We start from the raw sequence: 19369 nt of genomic DNA on the forward strand, positions 1-19369 counted from the left end.
ACAAGGGGACACTGTGTGGTTTAAAGTCAAGAAAGTTGTGCATCAAGGCTGTATCCTTTCACCATATTTATTCAATCTGTATGCAGAGCAAATTATTCTAGCAGCTGGACTGCATAAAGAAAAATGGGGCATCAGGATTGGAGGAAGACTCATTAATAACCTGTGTTATGCAGATGACACAACTTTGCTTGCTGAAAGTGAAGAGGACTTGAAGCACTTACTCATGAAAATCAAAGACCACAGCCTTCAGTATGGATTACACATCAACATAAAGAAAACAGACATCCTCACAACTGGACCAATAAGCAACATGATGATAAATGGAGAAAAGATTGATGTTGTCAAGGATTTCATTTTACTTGGATCCACAATCGACACCTGTGGAAACATCAGTCAAGAAATGAAGTGATGCATTGCACTGGGCTTATCTGCTGCAAAAGACCTCTTTACTGTATTAAAAAGCAAAGATGTCACTTTAAGGACTAAGGTGCACCTGACCCAAGCATTGGTGTTTTCTGTCACTTCATATGCATGCAAAAGCTGGGCGATGAATAAGGAAGAACAAAGAATTAATGCCTTTGAATTGTGGTGCTGGTGAAGAACACTGAATATACCAGGACTGCCAAAAGAACGAATAAATTTGTCTTGAAAGAAGTACAGCCAGAATGCTTCTTACAAGCAAGGATGATGAGACTTTGTCTCACATATTTTGGACATGTTATCAGGAGGAATCAGTCCCTGGAGAAGGACATAATGCTTGGTAAAGTAGGTGGTCATTGAAGAAGGGGAAGACCCTCAATGAGATGGATTGACACAGCGGCTGCAACAATGGGCTCAAGGATAACAATGATCATGAGGATGGCATAGGACCAGGCAATGTTTTGTTCCATTGTACATAGGGTTGCTATTAGTTGGAACTGCCTTGATGGCACTTAACAACAACAACTATGCAAATAGGGTGTATAAAACCACATAATAGGATTAAGTGACCTTTTGAGAATTGGTCAATTACTGTGCAAATTAAGTGACTGTGGCTTACCAAGGAGATTTGTCCGTTTTGCCATCCTGCTAGGCTTATAAGGGCCAACTCCACAGAGGTTGGGGTGAGGACCTCACTACCATCAAGAAGAGTATGGAGCAGAGTGAGTCCTTTGGACCCAAGGTACCTACGCTGAGAACCTCCTAGACACAGGAGAGAGTTGTAACGCTGGAGGCAGAGCAAGATGGCGAGAAACAGCAGCAACCACAGCAGAGCCTAGCAGCAGAGACACAGAGGCAGCAGTACGAGTGGCAGGAACCAGGAGACCAGCAGGAGGGCAGCTGCAATGGGCTTGCCAACCCACAGAGTGAGAGAGGGTGGAGCGCCTTGGGCAGGAGGATTGCTGGTGGAGTGGGGTGCCTCCAGGCAGTTGGTGGAGCTTAAGAGCAGTAATGCTTGTGTAAGCACAGCATAGCTGACAGAAGGCCTAGCAGTGGGCACAGCCGAGAAAGAGTTGAGAGCCACTGTGGTTGGAATCCATCCTGACTGACAAACGGCATCCATTCTCCTGATTTGTATCCTGTTACCTCCAAGTTGATCCTGATCCCGAGTTGTAGCCAGTTACTTCCCTATTAAAGCACATAATTGTGAGCATGGTCTGTGAGTTCTGCGTGGCCGTTGCAACAAATTATCGAACCCAGCAGAGAAGTAGAGAGTGCCATGGGGATGAGGGATGGCTGGTGTCAGAAAGAGTGAAAAAGTTGGAGAGTGGTGGTATGTCTGACTTCCACATCATGGAACCAACTTTGTGCTAATCCTGATTGTCATCCCTCCACTTCACTAACTTCAGGAGGATAATGAGAATTCCCATCAGCCCAAGGCTGATTGTCATAAGATGGAGGTCAGACATACCTCCACTCTCCAATCTTTTCACCAATTGTGACACCAGCCGTCCACTCCACGGCACACTCCACTTCTCTTCTGGGTTCAATAATCCATTGTAATGGCCACAGAACTCACAGACCACACTTACACAGGAGTGGTTTATTAAGGAAGTAACAGTAAAATTTGGGATCAGGATCAACAAGCTACAACTCAGGGTCAGGATCAGGAACCATGTAGGCAACGTCTCCCTTTATCAATGCAGGACAGCTCTCTCAGCTCCTCTTGGCCATGCAGGTCTCCTCTCAGCCCGTTGAGCACAGGCCTCCTCTTGGTCCCCTCAGGACAGTCTCTTCTTGGCCCTGCTGTCTGCCACTGCTGGCTCTGCCACTGGGCCCCTTCTCAACCTCTCACTGCCTTCAGTGTTTCAGCCCTTGACCTGTGGTACAACTCTTCTAGGGGGTTTCTTGCCTCTTCTCTCTTCTTTCTTCATTCTGCTTCTGTCTGAAAAATCTCTGTGAAGCTGGCTGCTGTCTTACTTATCTAGTGCTGTTATAACAGAAATACCACAAGTGGATGGCTTTAACAAACAGAAGTTTATTATCTCACAGCCTAATTCAGGGCACCAGCTCCAGGAGAAGGCTTTCTCTTTCTGTCAGCTCTGGGGGAAGGTCCTCGTGATCAACCTTTCCCTGGACTAGGAGCTTCTCAGCGCCGGGACCCGGGGTCCAAACGAAGTGCTCTGCTTCTGGCACCACTTTCTTGGTGGTATGAGGTCCCTCTATCTCTTTGCTGGCTTCTCTTTTTTATATCTCAAAAAAGACTGACTCGAGATACAACCTAATCTTGTAGATTGAGTCCTGCCTCATTAAAATAAAACCCAATAACTGCCTCTAATCCTGCTTCATTAACATCATAGAGGTAGGATTTACAATACATAGAAAAATCACATCAGATGATAAAATGGTGGACAACCACACAATACTGGAAATCATGGCCTAGCCAAGTTGACACACATTTTGGGGGGACACAATTCAATCCCTAACAGCTGCTCATATACACAACTCCTCATCAATTTCAAGGCATGTCATTCCCATCAGGGCCATGAACTGACTAATCTCTCAATAGGCCACAGACACTTCGTTTGCATAGTAGGCAACAGACACTTCATTTGCATAGTCTATTGACCAATCCCTGCAAGGTACATACCAACCACAAGGCAGGCTGCAGCTCAGGACTGGACAAAAACTATCAAACCAAGTTGTTTACAGCTCACGCATGCAGGCAATGTCAATCAACCTGGACAAAAGTAACAAACCGTCTGAGGTAGAAAACTAGGGCAGCGGTAACTCCTTAGGGCTTAGGGGAAAAAATCTTTCATGCTGTTTTTCCAAAGAACAAAGACAAAAGGCCACATAAAGGAACTCATTTCACCACACCTCTTGAAGTTAGATAAGGTCTGCCGCTAGTACCTCATAAACTTCCAGAACTGTGAAAAAATAAGTTTCTATTCTTTAAGGCCAGGTATTTGTGTTACAGCAGCACTAGGTAACTAAGACACTGCTCTATACCCTCACCCCACTCACAGCCCTAAGCAACCACTGATCTACTTTCTAGTCTGTATATATTTGTCTCTTCTGGACATTTCATATGAATAGAATCATACAGTATTTGTTTTTTTGTGTCTGACTTACTTCACTTAGCATAATGTTTTCAAGGTCCATCGTGTTGTAGCTTGTATCAGGATCTCATTCCTTTTTGTGGTTAAATGCTATTCCATTGTGTAGATAAGCCATATTTCATTTATCCATTCATCAGTTGATGGACATTTGGGTTGTTTCCACTTTTTGACCACTGTGAATAAAGCTGCTGCGTGAACATGCGTGTACAAGTATTTATGTGGACGTATGTTTTCGTTCCACCCTGTGTCTGCCAGCTTGATGTACTGTGGTGGCTTACTTGTTGCTGTGATATTGGAAGCTTTGCCACCGGTATTTCAAATACCGGCAGGGTCACCCTTAGTGGAAATGTTTCAGCAGAGCTTCCAGACTAAGATAGACCAGGAAGAAGGACTCGGCAGTCTACTTATGAAAAAACTGGCCAGTGAAAACCTTATGAATAGCAGCAGAACATTGTCTGATACAGTGCTGGAAGATGACCCCTCAGGTTGGAAGGCGCTCAAAATATCACTGGGGAAGAGCTGCCTCCTCAAAGTAGAGTTGACCTTACTTAGATCCACAATCAACACCCATGGAAGCAGCAGTCAAGAAATCAAACGACCCGTTGCGTTTGGCAAATCTGCTGCAAAAAAAAAAAAAAAATGCACTGCCGTTGTGTCTCGATTCCGACTCATAGTGACCCTATAGGGCAGAGTAGAACTGCCCCATAGAGTTTCCAAGGAGCACCTGGTGGATTCGAACTGCTGACCTTTTTGTTAACAGCAGTCGGACTTAACCACTAATGCCACCAGGTTTTCTAACTGCTGCAAAAGACCTCTTTAAAGTGTTAAAAAGCAAAAATGTCACTTTAAGGACTAAGGTGCTTCTGACCCAAGCCATGGTATTTTCAATTGCCTCATATGCATATGAAAGCTGGACAATGAATAAGGAAGACCAAAGAACTGATGCCTTTGAACTATGGTGTTGGTGAAGAATATTGAATATACCGTGGACTGCCAGAAGAATAAACAAATCTGTCTTGGAGGAAGTACAGCCAGAATGCTCACTGGGAGCAAGGATGGTGAGACTTTGTCTCACATAATTTGGACATGTTATCAAACCCATTCTTGCCCTATAGGACAAAATAGAACTGCCCCATAGGGTTTCCAAGGAGCAGCTGGTGGATTTGAACTGCCGACCTTTTGGTTAGCAGCCGATGTCTTAACCACTGAGCCACCAGAGCTCCACTGGACATGTTATCAGGAGGGACCATTCCCTGGAGAAGGACATCATGCTTGGGAAAGTAAAGGGTCAGTGAAAAAGAGGAAGACCCTCAACGAGATGGATTGACACAGTGGCTGCAACAAGGGGCTCAAGCATAACAACGATTGTGAGAATGACACAAGAAAAAAAAAGACTGGGCAGTAAATAGTTCCGTTGTACCTAAGGTTGCTATGAGTCAGAACCAACTAGACGGCACCTAACACAACAGCAACAATGTTCTCATTCCCCTTGGTTATATACCTACGAGTAGAATTTATGAGTCAGATGGTAATTCCATATTTAACTTTTTGAGGAATCATCAGACTCTTTTCCAGAGATAGCAGCATTTTCCATTCCTACCAGCAGCGTATGAGAGTTCTGATTTCTCCACATCCTTGTCAACACTTGCAATTGTCTGACTTTTTGATCTGGACTCGTTTAGGTTTTAAAGTGACCACTCAGCTACTAAACTTCAGTGATCTCAGCCCCAAGAGACCTGGAGGTCAGGCTTCCCAAACTGCAGGCTTCTGGGAATAGCTCAGGCCACTCTAGAGGTTCACACCTGCCCTTTTGCAAGCTCCCCACCTCTCCACTGCTCTGTCCCTGCCCCTGCCTCTCCATAAAGAGCAGTGTCCAGGAGCTCCAGCTGTGGGGTCAGGTTCACCGGGCTTGAATCCCAGCTCCAGCACTTAAAAGCTCCGTGCCCTTGTTTGAGTGACTTAACCTCTCTGTGTCAGTTTCCTCATAGAAAGATGGAAAGATGAGCTTATTAATAGTCCTAACTCATAGGGTGTCTTGAGGAGTCTGTGAGCCAATAGCACCTACTAAGCTTTCAGTAAATGTTAGAGTACCAGTCAGGGGAGGCCAGATGCAATGAACACTGGGGGTGCCCTGCCCACATCCCGACACTCGCTGTTCCAGTACATGCCAGTGGCGTCCTGCTGATGGCACCTGCAACTCTCTGCCTGAGGACTTTCCTCAGGCAAAGGCATCTGGGAGTTAATGCCCCCAGGAGCATCCTCAGCCAATGAAAGACAGGAGCTGGAGGAGCAATACCCCAGCTCTTTCGCCACTTGAGTTGAACAACTCTGGGGGTGGGGGTGGGGTACATTCTACACTTTCTCCCAGGGTTCCCCAGCCGGCCCTAACCTCAGTTGCCTGCAGCAATAATCCCCTCAATAATGTATCCTTTACAACAACAAAAAAAAAAAAACCAAGTGGCTTCTGACTCATAGCGACCCTATAGGACAGAGGAGAACTACCCCATAAGATTTCCAAGGAACAGCTGATGGATTCAAACTGGAAACCTTTTGGTTAGCAGCAGTAGCTCTTGACTACTATGCCACCAGGGCTCCGTACCATTTATAGGCGTCCTCATTTCTTCACTCTCCTACCTGGGGTCACCTCCCAAATAAACTATTTGCGCTTGAATTTTTGCCTCAGAGTCTGCTTCTGGGGGAACCTGTTTCAAAACCACATGATAGTAGGTATGATTAGAGGTTGTTTGGATGATGGGACACACACAAAGACACTTGCATAGATGAAAGGCAGACTCGTGTTACTTACAACTGCAGGACAGGGTAACAGCAAGCTGGAGTTGTAGGCCCAACTGGGGTGGGGTTAGCCTGGTTTCCCCGGCTTCCTGAGGATTGGGTATTTTGAATTATTTCATGGGTGCAAAGAAGAGGAGTCTTGGTGGTGCAATGGTTAAGAGCTCAGCTGAAGGGGCGGTCCCTGGATGTTAGGTGTCTGGGGGCCTCTGTGCATTATATATAGCTCAGGAGTGTCAGAGGCTAAGAAGGAAGGCGTTGGGGTATGACCTTAAGGAGCTGCTCAAGAAGGGAAACCGACTGGTCTCAAAACTGGATCAAGGCAGCATTTCAGGGAAAAAAAACAAACTACAGCACCCAACAGTTGTAGGCCGGATAACAGCCCCCAGTGATTTCAGTCCTAAACCCCTGGATCCTGTGAATGTACCTTCTATGACAAAAGGGGCTTTGCAAATATGATTAAGTTAAGCACCCTGCGGTGGGAAGATGATCCTGGATTATCCTGGATGGCCCTAAATGCAATCCCACGCATCCTTGTAAGAGGGAGCCAGAGGGGGATTTAACAGAGACAGAGAGGAGAAGGCAATGTGACGGTGAGGCAGACAGAGATCTGAAGATGCCACGCTGCTGGCTTGGAAGATGGAGGAAGGGGCCAGGAGCCAAGGAATGTAAGAGACCTCAAAAAGCTAGAAACATCAAGAAAATGAATTCTCCCCTACAGTGGCCTGAGGGAATTGCTCTGAGCCCAGTGAAGCTCATTTCGGACTTCTGGCCTCCAGAACAGTAAGAGAATAAATGCGTGTTGTTTTAAGCCACCACACTTGTCCTTTGTCACAGCAGCCACAGGAAACTGATACAGCTACTGAGACACTTGGTTTTGCTTGGTAACAAACAGCCCCAGTGTCTCAGTGGCTTCGTACCACAAGGTTTATTTCTCCCTCGTGCCCATGCCCATCTTGGGTCACCTGGAGCCTCTGTTGTGGGTCATCCTCATGCCAGGACCCGGGCTGACAGGGCAGCAACTATCTGGAAGGTTCCTGATCACTGTGACAGAGGAAGAGCACTTCGGAGGGGCCGGCACCAGCAATTAAATGCTCCAGCCTGGAAATGACATGGTCACTTCTGCTTGCAGCTGACTGGCCAGAACTTGTCACATGACCCCAACCAACTTTAGGGGGGCCAGAAGTGCCACTCACCATGAGCCCAGAAGGTGGAGAGCTGGAAATATTTAGGGAACAACACCATTGACCACCAGAGTTGTTAGACTAATAAGATGCTCAGATGGAAGCTTCAACTCAGGCCTGAGAAGCAGACACAGCTACTGCGGCGAAGATTCCTAATACATAGGTCAGAACTGGTTTCATGACCCTTGAGCCCCTGACCAGCACCAGGAAAGGGCTGGGGAAGCGAAGTCAGGAGAGAATTTGGGGAAGATTTCTTTGGAGGAGCTGTGCTGTGAACCTCACGCCCTCCCCCTCAAGAGAAACAGAGCAGGGCAGGGTGCCCTCCACCTCAAACCAGAGAAGGGAGAGTTTCAGTGGGATGGCCTAGGAGCCTGTTGTGGGTCCCTGGGGCTTTTGGAAACTAATGGCCTGGGGAGGGCAGGAGAAAGGGGCTGGTGATGGCTTTTGTGGTCCAAGGACCTGGAGTACTTCCAGAAGGGCTTCCTGTAATAGGTGTCAGGCTTGTAACAGCAAATGTCTGAGTGGCTTGAATGGAGAGAGAGGGTGAGCAGGAAACAGTTTCCAGGGGGAGGCAGGTAATGGATCAGAGGGGCCCTTAAGAGTGTCTACGAGAGAAGGGCTCTACTCTGAACACCTGCTTGGCCCAAAGAGGTGATGTCAGCTGACGACAGAACTAGTTCGACAAGAACCATTGGATCCTGAACTAGTGTCCTGGGCCTGCCATAACAAATGACACAAACTGGGTGTCTTAAAGCAACTAAAATCTGTTCTCTCCCAGTTTCAGAGGCCAGAAATCCAAAACCAAGATGTCAGCAGAGCTATGTTCCCTCAGAAGGCTCTAGGGGAGTTTCCTTCCTTGCTTCTTCCAGCTTGTGGGCACTCCAGGTCTTCCCTGGGCCGCGGCCAAACCTCAGACCAAACCCATTGCCGTTGAGTCAATTCCGACTCATAGCAACCCTATAGGATAGAGTAGAACTGCCCCATAGAGTTTCCAAGGAGCGGCTGGTGGATTTGAACTGCCGACCTTTTGGTTAGCAGCCATAATGCTTAACCACTGCACCACCAGGTCTTCCCTGGCCTGTGGCAGCGTCACTCCAATCTCTGCCTCTGTCTTCACACGGCCTTCTCTTCTCTGTCTCCCCTCTGCATGTCTCTTATGAAGACATTTGTCGTTGGACTCATGACCCACCCAGATAATCCAAGATGGTCTCATCTTGAGATCCTTAACTTAACATCACCAAAGACCCTTTTTCCAAGTAAGGTCACGTTCATAGGTTCCTGGGGTTAGAACGTGGACATATCCTTTTGGGAGCCACCATTCAACTCACTGTAGCCCCCCTCTCTTCCTCCCCGAGCTGTGAAAGAAAAGGAGAAGAAGAATGGAAGGAGGGAAGGGGCCCTGCATCTCCCCACCACGGGGCCCCAGAATCTGGCCCTGGGTGGAAGAGGGAAGATTTAACTCTAAACCCAAGTCTGAGCTTGTGCCTGGCATTCTTGTTTTTGAATCATGGCCAAGCCTTGTGACTCAAGGCAACCATGGGAAAGACTGTTATCTGAGATGAGCAGAAAAGCCAGTAGGCCAAGATGTTATCCGTAGTTGGGGACGCTTCCCCCAGAATGCATGTTCTAGGGGCAGTGAGAGGCCAAACTGATGCTGTGTTTTAATCTCACCTGATGATTTTCATCAGTGGCCTGTTGCCCTCCAGGATTCTTCTAGAATGTCTCTTGTTTTTGTCCTAACCTCCCTGTCGCTCTCGCACTGAGCCTTCACTTCCCTACCCCTCACCCCCCCCGCCCCCCGTCTTCCATATGGCCCTGAGCTCTCCTGTGTGTGGAGGTCCCGCCTGCCTGCCCTTTATTCAGTCACACTTGTCCAGCACCTGCTGTGTGCCAGGGGCTGTGTGGAGTGCTGGGAACTCAGGAGAAAACAGCACAGGCCAGGGTCTGCCCAGTGGAGCTGACAGGTGAGTGGGGAGCCAGACAAGAGGCAGGTGATCAGTGAGCAATAGCTGGGCTTTCTCCCAGGGCTGCAAGTGCAGTGATGGGGGCCTGTGGCCACTGTACATTGGGGAACAAGGTCGGGGAAGGCCTCCCTGAGAAGGGGAGACCTGAAAGGGGTGAGGGAGGGATCCATGCAGATATCGGGGGAAAGAGCACTGCAGGCAGCTGGCACAGCCTGTGCAAAAGTCCTGAGGCAGGAATGTGCCTGGTGAGTTTGGAGAATATCAAGGAGGCCAGTGTGGCTGGAGCAGAGTGAACAAGGGGGAGACAAGGGAGGTGACAGAGCAGATCACGCAGGGCCTTGGGGGCCTCAGGGAGGACTTTGGCTTTTGCTCTGAAGAGGTTGTTGGTAGGCAGAATAATGGCCCCCCAATGATGTCCAAGTCCTAATCCCCAGAACATGTGAATATGTTGCCTCTCATGACAAAACGGATTTTGAAGATGTTAGTAAATTAAGGATCTTGAGATGAGGAGGTTATGTTGGATTAGCCGGTGGGTCTGATCTAATCACATGGGCCCTTTAAAGTAGAAGAGGAAGGCAGAGAGATGCAGCTGAAAAGCACATGACCTGCCATTACTGGCTTTGAAGAAATCTCCACCTTGAAAGGCGCCAAGCTAAGGCATGGGGTGGCCTCTAGAAGCTGCAACGACCCTGGGCTGCCAGCCAGCAAGAATACAGAGACCTGGGACCTGCAACCACTAGGAGCTGAATTCCACCCACACAGGAATGAGCAGGGACTAGATGCTCCCCTACAGCTTCCAGAAGGAATGCAGCCTGCCCGCAGCCTGACAGCCCTGTGAGCCCACACCAGACTTCTGACTTCCAGGACTGTCAGAGAACAAACGTGGTGTGTTGTTTAAGCCGCTTTTTGTGGGAGTTTGTTACGGCAGCCAGGGAAAGCCAACACAAGGTGGGAGCCGTGGAGAGTTCTGAGCACATATGCGATGTGATCTGACTCAGGTGCTCACACTCTCTCTGGCTGCTGCAGGGGAGTAGACTTAGGGTTGAGGGCAGGAGTCAGGGGACCAGCGTGGGACTGACTCCGTTGGTCCAGGTGAGCTATGTCGGGGCTAGAGCAGGTGGAGAGACAGTGGAGGTGAGAAGAGAGACAGGCATGGAGTCAACCATAACCCGAGCTTCTGACCTAGACTCCAGGAGCCTCCTGTCTCCTCCATCCCTGGTTAGGCCAGCTTCCACCTACTTCCCTGTGTCCCCCCAGCCTCCCTCCAGCCGTCCCAGGTGGAGGCCACCTTGCTCCCCTGTCCTCTGAGACCCTGGCTTGGCCCTCTCTGTTCTCAAGGCGGAAGTCAGATGGGGGCCGGAGGCCCCTGACCTCCAACAGGATCGGGAGTCTCCTCCCCCGCCCTCCCAGCTCATTCCCTGGCCTGTGCCTCTCTTTCTCTCTCTGGAATTTTCTTTCTCTTTGTGGTAACTGAATTATCCCATCTCTGCCTCTCGCTGGGGGCCGCCCGCCGCGGCGTGGGCGAGAAGGGGCCTGGGTCGCAGCTCAAGATATTAAACCATCAATCACCCGCCAACGCCGGTCCCCCGCGGAACCCTCCGCGGGGCCGCCATCTGTGGGCCGGGAGCCAGAGGCAGTCAAGGTGGAAGCTCACGGGTCTCTATCCACCTGGGCAGATGCCGGGGTAATGATGCCCTGTGCTGGCTCTGCAGCCAGGTAGCCTGAGTTCAAATCCTGGTGCTGCCCCTTAGTGGCTTGGGCGAGTCACTTCATCTCCGTGAACCTCAGTTTCTCCACCAGTAAAATAGAGATATGGAGTCCTGGTGGCACAGCAGTTAAGCCTCTATTGGAAAGGTCAGTGGTTCAAACTCACCAGCCGCTCGGTGGGAGAAATATGTGGCAGTCTGCTTCCAAAAGATTAAAAACCAAAACAAAGCTAACCCATTGCCTGGGGTGGATTCTGACTCATAGCGACCTTATAGAACAAAGTAGAACTGCCCCATAGGATCCCAAGCAGCAGCTAGTGGATTTGAACTTCAGTCCTTTTTGGTTAGTACTCGAGCTCTTAACCACTGTGCCACCAGAGCTCTACATTACAGCCTTGGAAACCCTATGGGGCAGTTCTCCTTTGTCTTATTGAGTCACTACAAGTCAGAATTATCTTGAGGGCAGTGGGTAGAATGGAGATAATACTTTCTATGTCATTGGGATGCATTGTGAGGATCAAATTAGTTAATATGTGTGCAGTGTCTGGAACAATGTAAGTCCTACCTACGTTGGCTGCCCTGTTCCTGCGCACATCATGGGCTAGTGTGGAAGCCCAAGGCTGGGCTCCAGCAGAGCCCTAACTAGGGCCGAGCAACCCAAATCTAGAGGTGCCCAGTTCAGACAACAAGGCCTCAGCGCTTTGCACTGGCTCTTTCCTGTGCTTGGTACACTTTTCCCCAAAGTCCAAGTGGCTCCTTCTCACCTGCTCCAGGGCTTTGCGGGGCCACCCTGTTAAAATTCCATGCAGTGCCCCTGCCTGCCCCACCCCCAGCTGCGTTTTCTTTTCCCTATAGCATGAACCACCACTGGGTGTGCTGTGGGGTGGGGGGGGGGCAGGGAGTACTTGTCACATTATCTTTCTGCCCTCCTGGAGTCAGCCCCCAGGGCAGCAGTTTAGTTGACTACCACCCACCTGGCACATAATAACCTCTCAATAAATATCTGTTGAGCAAATGAATGAATGAATAAATAATGAATCCCATTTGGCATCCCCCAGAAGTTCCCCCCCCGCCCCCCGCCCCACCCTCCCAAGGCTGTAGCCAGCTCAAGGCTGCTCTGGTCAGGGCTGTTGGCAATCCTGGGCTTCCTGGGGCTGAAGGGAGTGTTACTAGGGACGTGGACAGGGGCTCAGCTGGTCCTTTGGTGTCTTTTTAATTTTTTTTTTAATTAAGGTAAAATTTATACAACATAAAATTAACCATTTTCAAGTGCAGAATTCAGTGGCATTTAGTACATTTACAATGTGGTACAACCACTACCCCTATCTAGTTCCAGAACATTCTCATCATCCCGAACAGTCACACCCCATCTCCCCACTCCTCAGCTCCTGGCAACCACGAATCTGCTTTCTGTCTCTATGGATTTGCCTGTTCTGGACATTTCATAGAAATAGAATCATACACCATGTGATCTTTTGGGTCTGTCTTCTTTCACTGAGCATAATGTTTTCAAGGTTCACCCATGTTGTAGCTTATATCAGGACTTGATTCTTTTTTATGACTTGGTAGTATTCCATTGTGTGTATGTACCAAAAACCAAAAAAAACAAACCCGTTGCCATTGAGTCAATTCCAACTCACAGCAACCCTATAGGACAGAGTAGAACTGCCCCCATAGGGTTTCCAAGGTTGTGATCTTTACGGAAGCAGGCTGCCACATCTTTCTCCCGTGGAGCAGTTGGTGGGTTTGAACCTCCAGCCTTTCAGTTAGCAGCTGAATGCTTAACCAGTTCATCACCAGGGCCCTGTGTATACACCACAATGTTTATTCAGTCATTCACTGATGGACATTTGGGTTGTTTTCACCTTCTTTGTGTGGCTCTTTAAAAGGTGCCCCTTTGGGCAGATGCAGGGCCTTGCGAGGGGCGCGCCAGCATTCTTGTGCAGTGAGCGACCTGCACAACTGTTCTTGGCAGCCCTGCCTGTGTGGCCTGTTTCCTGGGCAGCTTAGAGGGGAGCGGTGTACTGAGAAGACCAAGTGGCTGGACAGCCTGCTGGAGCTGAACCTTGTTCTAAATTGCGCTACGCCCCTGCTAGGAAAACCTTGTCAGGTACTGGGGCCACTCCTGGCGTCCCCGAACCCCCTTCCTGTTGTCCTCCAGACCTGGGGGGCTCACCTTTCCCAGGCCATCAGCTCTCTCCCCTCTGCAAACCTCCCACCAGCCTTCTCCCGCCCACTCCTCCTAGCCCTCTCTCTGTCTCTCCAGCATGGTGGCTATTTTTATTTTTCCTTCTTATTAAATTTCCAACTTCTGCAAACACCATGGCCCCTGCTTCGCCACCCCCCCCTTCCCTCGGAGCGGATTTGATTCACTTGCGTTTTATTAACAGATTAAAAAAAAAAAAACTCAGCTGCTGCCACCCCTCTCTGCCTTCTCTGCTTTCTTGGAGGTTTAAGGAAAACTAGAGGGAGGCGAACAGCCTAGGCTGGCCTTGGGCTCCCCACGGATTGTAAATGTGCCTCCTCCCCACATCCCAGGGTGTCTAGACCTTTCCACTGTTGCGTGAGGGGTCAGGTGAGAGAGGCTGGGGAGGTAGCCTGGGCCCCTTCCTGGCTTTGGCGGGTACTGGATGGGGTTCAGGCCTGTGCTGTCCCCAGCCAATTCCTGTTCCAAGCGGGACTGGACATGAAAAAAGAAAAAAGGCAATCAGTCCTGCCCGCCCCGCAGAAGCTTGCTGCAAAAGGCCTCAGGAGGGCAGAATGTCAATGCCCTTTTGGGCCAAGGAAGTGGGGGCTTAAATTTGCCACCCCCACTCAGAGTCGGGGTGCCCAGCCCTCTCCAGAGGGATGGCAGGGGGCCGCAGCCCCGGCGGTGGGGGGGCGGGGGTGGGGGAGGGAGCACCACAGGGAGGGAGGACGGGAAGGTTCCAGGCTCTGGGAGGCCACTACCCCTGGCCCAGCTCTCTCTTGTAGCTTTTCCCTCTGCCTGTGAGACTCTGATCCTGTTCCCCCGACCCCCTACATCCCAGAGCTGAGAGCAAATTGCTTCTTTATGCCCCCGGGGTGTTTCCCCCCCAAATTCTCTGTGGCAGTTGCCATGGCAACCAGGAACCCGACTGTACTTTATTTCCCTAGAATATGGGATGGGGGGGAGGGATGGCGAAGCAGACTGGGACATTCCTGCCCTGAGCCCCCTCCTCTGAGCCCCTTCTTCCTCCTTCCCCCTACGAGTCCAGCCACATAAGAGCCTTCTTCAGGCTGTGGCTCCCCCGGGTCCCTCATCCGTTTGGGGGAGGTCCTTCGTCTTCTTCGATGCCCCAAGAACTTCCCATTTCTTCCCTGTCCTTGAAGCTGGGGCTAACCAGTGTCCTGGCTCCCAGTGGAGCCCCTTCCCCTTCTTTATCTCCTCCCTTTTCCTCTCCAACCCCCTAATCAGGGAGGGCTAGTATGGTTGGGCAGGCTAGGCACTGCACAAGGGGGCGCTGAAGGGGCTCAAGGCCAAGCTGTGAATGTCCACTTCTCCTTTACTCGGGAGACCTCCTGGGCTAGCTAAGGCCCTGCCAGAGACCATAGTGTTGACACTGACTCTGTCCATTATTGTTGTTCTTGGGTGACGCTGAGTTGATTTTGACTCTAGCGACCCCATGCGACAGAGTAGAACTGTCCCATAGGGTTTTCTAGGCTGTAATCTCTATGAGAGCAGATTGCCAGGTATTTCTCCCCTGGGGCCTTTGGGTGGGTTCAAACCACCAATCATTTGGTTAGCAAGCAGCCAAGCATTTAACTATTGCACCACCAGGGTTCCTTGTTCTCTGTTTACCAGACCAAGCCAAACCCGTTGCCATCAAATCGATTCCGACTTACAGCGAGCGGCCCTGTAGGACAGAGTAGAACTGCCCCAGAGGGTTTCCGAGGTTGTAAATCTTTACAGAAGCGGAGTGCCATATCTTTCTCCTGCAGAACGTCTGATATGTTCAAACCACCAACCTTTCGGTTAGCAGCCAAGTGCTTAACCACTGCTTGACCAGGGCTCCTGTTGTCCCCTATTAGGGAAACCAATTATTTCAATAAAAGTTTCAGTCCTGGTCACACCCCAAAGCAGAAGAGGAAGGGAAACCTTGTCAGAAATTTGGGGTTTTGAACATCACAAGCTACATCTCCTTTGGGAGCTTAGAGAGAGCAAACCTGGGGAGGAGAAATTTCTAGAAGGGCCAGGGTTGGGGATCAAGAACTGCAGAAGGCCTTGGGGAAGCCAGAGAGGGACAGGGTGCAGTTATCAAAAGCCCCAAAGGAGTCATAGGATTGCTAAATGGCCCCAATTCTACCCCCACATCCATACCCTTTCCCTGACTGTGTAGCTCCTTCCACCAAGAGGTGGAGTCTCTTTCCCCACCCCTTGAATCTGGCTGGTCTTAGGACCTGCTTTGGCCAATAGGATGCAGCAGAACTGCTACTGTACCTTCTTCCCTGGCCCTAGACCTCAAAAGGTGATGCAGATTTCTGCCAGCTGTGGAAAGCTGCCTTTAAAGTGGGAACAAACCCAGGCTAGCCTGTTGGAAGCTGAGAGACCACGTGGAGTAGAGCCCAGTTATCCCCGCTGAGGCCATCCTAGACCAGCCTACACCTGAGAGAGCCCAGTCTGGGTCAGCAGACCTGCCTCCCAGCCCACAGCTGACCACAGACAAACGCATGAGAGAGGCCAACCAAGACCAGAACAATTGCCTGGATGACCCAGCAACTCCTCAGCCATTATTCATGCTGATTTTGTGGCTGTTATGAAGCAAGGTCCCTAGGTGGCGCAAACAGTTCACACTCAACTACTAACTAGAAGGTTGGCGGGTCAAACCCACCTAGCAGTACCATGGAAGAAAGGCCTGGCAAGCTGCCTCCATTAAAATTACAGCCGAGAATACCCTATGGAGCAGTTCTACTCTGAAACACATGGGGTTGCCATGAGTCGGAATTGACTCAATAGCAAAGAGTTTGGGTGTGTGTTTTTTTTTTTTTGGTTTGTTACAGAGCATAACGGGCAATAAACCAACAAAACCAAACCCGTTGCCGTCGAGTCGATTCGGACTCATTGTGGCCCTACAGGACAGAATAGAACTGCCCCACAGTTTCCAAGGAGCGCCTGGTGGATTTGAACTGCCGACCTTTTGGTTAGCAGCTGTAGCACTTAACCACTATGTCACCAGGGTTTCCATAATAGGCAATAGGTCGCTGATAATAGGCCTGACTGGCACATGTGTGCATTGGGCAGAGCGCGCCCTTCCTGCCTTCCTCACCTGTCCCTGGGCTCAGATACTGGGGGGCCTGCATTTGGTTGCATCTCCTGACACCTCCTTCCACCTCCTTCTGCGTCCGTCCTGGTTCCTTCAGTCCTTGCCTGCCATCTCTTGATCCCATCCCTCACTTTCTCCCTCTCCCACTTCTGTTCAGCCACCACAGCCTCCTGGCTGATCTGTCTCCTCTCCAAGTGTGTTCCCACCTCCCGGCCTTTGCATCTGCTGTTCCCCTGCCTGGAATCCTCCTCCCCCAGATCTTCTCGTGGGCCTCTCCCTCACCTCCTTCGGGTCTCTGCTCACATCAGCTCCTTTGAGAGGCCCTAGCGCAGACGCTATGCCCTCACCAGCCCCTCGCTCTGGATTTTATTGTTGTGATTCACAGGGCTCTTCCCCATCTCACTTCCCCGCTCCCCTCACAATGCTTCCTGTGCTTCCTGGGGTCGCCTCCCACCTCCCAAGTAAACTATTGCTGTTAGCTGCCTTTGAGTCAGCTCCCAACTCATGGCAACCCCATACGAAACAGAACAAAACACAACCTGATACTACGCTGCCCCCAAGATCTGTTGGGGATCAGACTGTTGTGATCCGTAGGTTTGTCACTGGCTGATTTTCAGAAGATCACCAGCCCTTTCTTCCTTGTCATCCTTAGTCTGGAAGCTCCATGAAACCTGTTCAATATCGTAGCAACACGCACAAGCCTCCGCTGACAGGCGAGTGGCGGCTCTGCGTGAGGTGCCCTGGCCGGAAATTGAACCTGGGTCTCCCGAATGGAAGGCAAGAATTCTACCACGGAACCAAATAAACTACTCGCCCTCAAATCTTTGTTCCGGCATCTGGAGAAGCTGCTAGATGTGGGGCAAAGACACTTCAGAGGTGCCTCCCACATCGTGTCTGCTTGTCCCACGTTTAGGGATGCTACTAAAATGGACCCCAGCTTCAGATGGGGGCAGAAGAGGAGTCCACAAAAACGCTCCTCAGCCACCTTTTGCCTGATGATTTTACCATCTACGGATGAGCCACGATTTCATGAGGACTTGCAAGATTGCAAGTTGCCACTCCAAGTCTGTCATTGCATCTTCCATTCACACATCCATCTTCTCCACCAGGCTGGGAGTCCCTCGTCTCCAGGGACAGAAAGTACCCAAGGAAACATTTGCTGAAGGAATTTGAGGTTGTGTGATGGAGCAACTGGAAACAAACAAACAAACAGGTATCTGCCATTTAGGGCAAAAAAACATTGCACCATTTGCTCCTCCTGCCTCTGGGATCAAAGAAGGCCCAACTCCACCCCCTTGGGACTCCAGGCTGGGCCAAGAGTCTCTGGACAGGCTGGGCCCTGCCGACCACTGCCCTTCCACCATATCACGGCCCTGATTATGTGGGCTTGGGACCAAGAGGGGCTTTGGGGAGAAGAAAGATCATTCATCTATAGGTATCAACATTTCTTTCCTTTAAAAAAAAATTTAATTTAAACCTCCCCACAATTCAAACGTTTCTCTTATTATCTTCTGCCGAGGGAAAAAATTAATAACACAGCGCAATATAAAATACTCAATTAAAGGCATTTTGGAACCAGCAATTATTTCATAAGCTTCTCTTTTATTGCCGTGCTAATGTGCCTAATTGCTGTCTTAATGAGGACATTAATTTCTAGCTAATGTGATGTTATTATAGAAATTGCAGTCAATCTCTTAAAAAGGGGAAAGTGCTAGAAAGCTGTCCCAGGAGGCAGGGGTTCTGGTCACCCTGGGGCTGAGGGTCAAGCAAGAGGGAAAAAGATGGAGGTGGAACCCAGGCTGAGGGTGGGGGAGAACGGGGCAGCTGGGAGCCAGGACAAGGTGGGGAACTACGGGAGTTGTGTGTGGACTGGGCAGCCTGGGGGTGTCCTGGTCAGATAACCACCTGATACTATGCCCAGGGACCTAGGAGACGAGACTGAAAAGGTGGGGAGATGGTGGCATACCAGGCACTGTTGGAACACTTTATATGTTAATCTTCATAATAACCTAATGAAATAGATCACATCGTTTTCCCCATTTTAGGGATTGGGAAACTGAAGCATTGAATGGTTACCCAAGGTCACACACTATTAAATGGTGGGGTGGGATTTGGACCCAGCCCGTTTGGCCTAACCACTGAACTTTGTGGCCTCTCAGCCAGTGCCCCACACACCAATAATAATATTAGCCCGTTGCCGTCAAATTGATTCTGACTCTGTAGGCAGTAGAACTGCCCCATAGGGTTTCCAGGCTATAATCTTTACAGAAGCAGACTGTCACATCTTTCTCCCTCAGAGCGCCTGGTGGGTTCGAACCACCGACCTTTTGGTTAGCAGCCAAGCACTTAACCACTGCACCACCAGGGCACCTTATAATGATAATAAAAACTAAAACCCATTGCCGTCCAGTCGATTCCGACTCACAGCGACCCTATAATATCAAACATTTACTGAGGGTTTATTATGTGCCGGCATGCATCATCTCAGGATGAGGAGCAGGAAAAGCCACATCTGAGCACTCACGAATACAACAAGGAAGACAACTGGGACTCAAGGCTGGGAGCTGGCACCACTCTTCCCACAGGAGCAGGAAATCCACTGTGGGGAGAGAACCTCAAGACCCAGGGAGGGGAAGTTTCTTTGCCCTGAGTTGCACCTGCTGGATCTGAAAGCAGCTGGTCTGGGGTAGAATTCTGGCTTTCTCGCTGTCTTGGTAATCTAGTGCTGCTATAACAGAGATACCACAAGCGGGTGACTTTAACAAAGAGAAATTTATTCTCTCACAGTCTAATAGGTTACAAGTCCAAATTCAGAGTGTCAGCTCCAGGGGAAGGCTTTCTCTCTCTGTCGGCTCTAGAGGAAGGTCCTTGTCCTCAATCTTCCCATGGTTGAGGACCTTC

The sequence above is a fragment of the Elephas maximus genome, chromosome 3 (assembly GCF_024166365.1).
Source record: "Elephas maximus indicus isolate mEleMax1 chromosome 3, mEleMax1 primary haplotype, whole genome shotgun sequence".
In the NCBI taxonomy this organism is placed as follows: Eukaryota; Metazoa; Chordata; class Mammalia; order Proboscidea; family Elephantidae; genus Elephas; species Elephas maximus.